We start from the raw sequence: 6000 nt of genomic DNA on the forward strand, positions 1-6000 counted from the left end.
GCTGTCCTTAATGCTAACACGAGTTTTCACTGAGCCACATGGTAGGTTGACTTCATTGTTGAGAAACCTAAAAAAGAAAATTCCCCCAAAGAACAGTATTAAAAGTGCTTGCTTCTGTACTTTTATCCCCCCAAATCCTGCCTGAATCTGATTTTCATGGCTCATCTTCAGAAGTTACTTTTTTGTGTGGTACCCTGCATTCTCCAAATTAGGAGCTGGTTTTTTTTTTTGGGGGGGGAGGTTTTTAAGATTTTATTTACGATAGTCCAGGTGGCTCAGCGGTTTAGTGCTGCCTTCAGCCCAGGGCCTGATCCTGGAGACCCGGGCCTGCTTCTCCCTCTACTTGTGTCTCCCTCTCTCTGTGTTTCCTGTGAATAAATAAAATCTTTTTTTTAAGGTTTAATTTTTGTTTATTCATGCAGAGAGAGAGAGGACAGAGACACACAGGCAGAGGGAGAAGCAGGCTCCACGCAGGGAGCCCGATGCGGGACTCGATCCCGGGTCTCCAGGATCAGGCCCTGGGCTGAAGGCAGCACTAAATCGCTGAGCCACCTGGACTACCCTAGGAACCTTTTTTATATATAAAATTGCTTCTGACTGATTTCACACTTCAGTATTTATAAAGTAAATCCTTTCCACTCATTAGAGAACATGAGGAAAAGGTTTCTCTTTTCTTGCCTGAGGTATAATATGTAAATAGAGATCAAAGGACAGCTGGAATGAAAGAATACTATAAACCAGAATCCAAGTGCACTCAAAATTCAGGTTGCATTTTATATTGCATTTGATATTTAGGGGGGAAAAAAGATGGTATGTGTGTGTGAGCGGAAGGGAAGCACATCCCATTATCTACTTGTTAAGACTTTTTTTAAAAACAGTTGAGATTGAGGCCTGCGCAGGTCCCAACCTGTCTGTGGTTTGGGGTTGCTATTTGCCTCATGAAACAAAGTAGAGGGTTTGTCTTCTGGGACGACAAAGTCATCTCCAATGAAAAAGCCTCCTGCATAATCGACTTTGGCATCTTCCAGGCGTAGAGAAGCAGAGATTGAGGCTTCATGAGCCTGGGTTTTCAGCTGAGATGGAGAGAAGACCGTGGTTATAACCAGAAAGTGCAGAGCAGCAGGGTGGGTGTACTTGCCTCTAGGACTCATCTTGGCTTCCTGACCCAGCCTGAGCTTCCTGGCAGTGATGGAAACAGACTCTGTGTGTTTAAAGATTTTATTTATTCATGAGAGACGACAGAGAGAGAAGCGAGACCCAGGCAGAGGGAGAAGTGGGCTCCCTGAAGGAGCATGATGCAGGACTTGATCCCAGGACCCTGGGATCACCACCTGAGTGGAAAGCAGACTCTCAACCAGTGAGCCACCCAGGTGCCCCTAGAGGTGGACTCTTTACTATAACTTGTAATAATCATAAAATGAAAATAAAAAATAGGGGTTGGGCCCAAATTTGAGGTAAAAGAAAGTTTTCTTTTACCTTTGAAACTTGATTCAACAGGTGCAAAGGGTTTCCTTTCAAAACAAGGTTACTAACATAACCGGCTGCAGACCTCAATTTGGTGATTTAACATCTCTACGGTTCTAGCTTAGGCAAGAAGGAATTTCTTTAAAAACATAACAGTGGTCCATTTTAAGTGTTACATGAATAGATTGGTAAAATATCTAACATATGATTAAGCACTCAAGCTCTGCAGTTTGGCTGCCTGGGTTCAAATTCCAGCCCTGCCACTTACTAGTGTGGTATGATTACTTAGTCTCTTCATGCCTCTGTTTTCTCATTAGTAAAATGGACATACTAATAGTACTTGTAGATTTATTGTCGTCAAATGAGCTAATAAATATGAGTGCTTAGAATAGTGCTTGACAAATTTAAGCAATAAATGTTCTTCCTTTCATTTACTATCCTCATCATCAGGCTCAAAGTTACCGACTCTGGCCTCCAATACAGTATCAACACTGATAGGCAGCTGAGGCACAGAGTAAAGGGAAGATTCTGGTATCTATTAGGTCTATTTGCCGGATATTTGCCATGCATAAATATATTCTTATTTAATCCTTGGGATTCACCCAACAATTATTTACCAAGCTGCTACTGTGGGTCAGTCCATAGTCCCCACCTTCTAAAGACTCCAATTATGAAAAGGCACTGTCCTAGATGAAGAGTGAAGTAGACCGTGCCCTCAGCAGGCTTACTTAAGAATAAACTGAGGCTCGGGGCCCCGGGGTGGCTCAGTCGGTTAGGCAGCTACCTTAGTCTCGGGTCATGATCCTGCGGTTCTGGGATCGAGCTCTTCATGGAGCTCCTTGCTCGGTCGGAAGCTTGTTTCTCCCCCTGCTTGCCTCTCCCTCTGGCAAATGAATAAATAAAATTGTTTAAAAGATGAAGAAGAAACCAAGGCTCAGAAAGTTAAACCAACTTTCCTAAAGCTCCTGCATCTGAACTTGGGAGCAGAGAGCTGATTCAGGTGCAGTCAAAAACACTAAAAGGCACATTCCAAAGCATCCTGTCCACTGCTCCCTGTTCCTTCTTCCCCCTCTTCACAGAATCCATCACTTTCAACTCCTTTCGCTTCTATACCACTCTTTCTTTATCAATTTTATCATTACCTGCTGACTTTCTATTTTGGTAGTTGAGGATTTAGTGTTCTTATATCATTATTCCCATTTCCCTCCCTCCATTCCAATATATGGAATATATATATTTCATAGCTCTTTGATAATCAACAGTGTTTACATTTGATCATGTAAATTCTGTTCAGTGCCTCGGTCATGGTCCCGGCAGAAAATAAATGGCACCCTCAGATTGGGTAATTTAAGATAAATAGAGGGACTATTTAAGAAGCTGTGGGCAGAGTATATAGACTTACCAGGCCTAGGCCCGCCGAGGGGTTGGAAAGGTTCCCAGGAGAGAAGAGATGGGAGATAAGGGACGCAGCCCACCCATGGTCCCAAGGGGAGAACATCTCCCTCTCCCTCTCCCTCTCCCAGTCTCCTCCAGTGGAGGCAGAGGCAGAGGGCATGGACACCACTGCTGTGTGGTTCACTCAGGTCAGTCCCCCAGAGCAGCGTTGGGGAAGGGGAGAGGGGACCTGCAGGGCAAAGCCCAGCACTACAAACAGGCAGGGTATACTAGAAGGTCCCCTCAACTTTCTTGACCAACTTTTTTTTTAAGTTTTTATTTCAATTCCAGTTAACATACAGTGTTCTACTGATTTCAGATGTACAATAGAGTGATTCAACAAATCTGTACATCACCCTGTGCTCACTACGACAAGTGCACTCCTTAATCCCCATCACCCACTTAACCCATGACCCCCACCCTGGTAACCATCAGTGTGTTCTCTATAGTTAAGAGTGTTTCTTGGTTGGCCTCTTTCTCTCTTTTCTCCCCCTTTCCCTGTTTGTTTTGTTTCTTTAATAAATTCCACATATGAGTGAAAGCATATGGTATTTGTCTTTCTCTGACTGACTTTGCTTAGCATTGACCGACTTTTTTGTCTTTTCCTAGAAAACCTCTGCAGTTTGCTTGACCTTCCAACACTCCCGTGACTACTTCTACTCTAGTGAACTATAAAAGCCCTCAGGTAACCCTTGTATTTGAGTGAGGTACTTTAACAAAAAAAAATGTTTTTAAGATTTTTTATTCATGAGACACACAGAGAGAGAGGCAGAGACACAGGCAGAGGGAGAAGCAGGCTCCATGCGGGGAGCCTGATGCAGGACTGGATCCAGGGACTTCAGGATCAAGCCCTGGGCCGAAGGCAGGCGCCAAACCGTTGAGCCACCCAGGGATCCCCAAGTGAGGTACTTTAAAGCAGATTCGAAGCTCAGTATGTAAGAGGCAGGCCTATCAAGTGGAGGGCTTCCTAGGGGGTCACTCGGGAGGGAAGCCTTTCCACTCAGGACTCTTCACATGTCAGTACTGGGGGACTTTTCTCTGGGGCCATTTAATCTCTCCAGGGAGGGTGCCTCCACGATTCTACCTGGGAATGTAAGCCTAGAGGCTAGCTTTCTGGTGATTGCCTCAGGAATGATGTTCTCTGCTCGGCATATGGGCCTTCTTTTATGCTCCTGTTCAGTGCTGCTCACCACACCTCTCACCGTGTTTGGATCCTGATTCTTCTCTCCAAAGAATAAATCTTCCATTTTCAGTGAAGGTAGAGACAGGAGGCACTCGTTTTGTTTCACAGGGTGGTGATAGGAGTCTCGGAGTCCAACAGTCCCTTATATCACTTGCCTCAGCCCCATACTTCACTCTCCTTCCATGGGAGCTGCTATCTCCAGTTCACAGCTGCAAGGTAAATCAGCTTCTTCCTCTTGACTGCGTCTCTCTGCGGGTGCTTGGATTTCATTCCCGTGTGAGTCACACTGATTTCAACTTTGCAAAACGTTGTTGGCAGACATCACCTGCGGTCGTCTCCTGTCCCAGTCTCTTCATCTTTGTGTGATTATACCTTTGTGTGTTCTTTCCCCATCAATCTAGTTTGGCTGAGTTAAACATATGAATTCAATCCACCGTGTTTAAGCAGATGTCCTCTAGTGATGAATTTGGGGGATGTTTTATTTTAGGTCTACATGAATGGTCATCAGTTTATGTATGACTAGAGGTCCCATAAGGTGATTGCTCTAAATCAGTATAACCCAAACCCCTAGGAGCTGGCCTTGGTTCCTTGTGATACAGTAAGCCAAAGTTCCCAACTTCTTGGCATGAGCATGTCACATGATTCTCATAAGTTCTTTACTAGCCCAGTGCTTTCTTTTTTTTTTTTTAACTTATTTTATTTTATTTTTTAATTTATTTATGATAGTCACACACACAGAGAGAGAGAGAGAGGCAGAGACACAGGCAGAGGGAGAAGCAGGCTCTGTGCACCGGGAGCCCAACGTGGGATACGATCCAGGGTCTCCAGGATCGCGCCCTGGGCCAAAGGCAGGCGCCAAACCGCTGGGCCACCCAGGGTTCCCAGCCCAGTGCTTTCTAAAGTACTGTTAGCACACCTCCAAGGGCTTGACTTAAGTATCGGATAAAAGACCATTTCAAGATAGTAATTGTAATAGTTATGTATTTTACTGTATACATGTATTTAAATGTAACTAGCATATCAGGCCCCTGTTTGCTAAAGAGGAGTCAAAGTAAAACAATGAATCAGTTTAAAGAAAAGTGCTGAGGGGTGCCTAGGTGGCTCAATCAGTTAAGCATCTGATACTTGATCTCAGCTCAGGTCTTTTTTTTTTAAGATTTTATTTATTTATTCATGAGAGACACACAGAGAGAGGCAGAAACACAGGCAGAGGGAGAAGCAGGCTCCACGCAGGGAGCCCGATGCAGGACTCGATCCCGGGACTCCAGGATCACGCCCTGGGCTGAAGATGGCACTAAACTGCTGGGCCACCCAGGCTGCCCTCAGCTCAGGTCTTTTTTTTTTTTTTTTTTTTTTAATTTTTTATTTATTTATGATAGTCACACAGAGAGAGAGAGAGGCAGAGACACAGGCAGAGGGAGAAGCAGGCTCCATGCACTGGGAGCCCGACGTGGGATTCGATCCCGGGTCTCCAGGATCGCGCCCTGGGCCAAAGGCAGGCGCCAAACCGCTGCGCCACCCAGGGATCCCTCAGCTCAGGTCTTGATCTCAGGGTAGTGAGTTTGAGCCCGCTGCATGGAACCTACTTGAAAAAAAAAAGGGGGGAGAAAGGGAGGGAAGAGAGGGAGGGGGGAAGGGAGGGAGGGAGGGAGGAAGGAAGGAAGGAAGGAAGGAAGGAAGGAAGGAAGGAAGGAAGGAAGGAAGGAAGGAAGGAAGGAGTTGAATAAATAAATAATAGTATAGGAGCTTTTCAGGAATGGTAAACATTGTGACAATGACTGGAATTTGATAAACACTTATCCTGCTGAGTTGCAGCTAGCTTGTGCTACATGATCCAAAAAGGAGACTTAAGCACATTTCTTTCCAAAATAGCCTTGGGATGTGTGCTCTTCCAGAAGGAGTCCCCAAACTGGAATGGA

The sequence above is a fragment of the Canis lupus genome, chromosome 21, assembly GCF_011100685.1.
Source record: "Canis lupus familiaris isolate Mischka breed German Shepherd chromosome 21, alternate assembly UU_Cfam_GSD_1.0, whole genome shotgun sequence".
Lineage (NCBI taxonomy): Eukaryota > Metazoa > Chordata > Mammalia > Carnivora > Canidae > Canis > Canis lupus.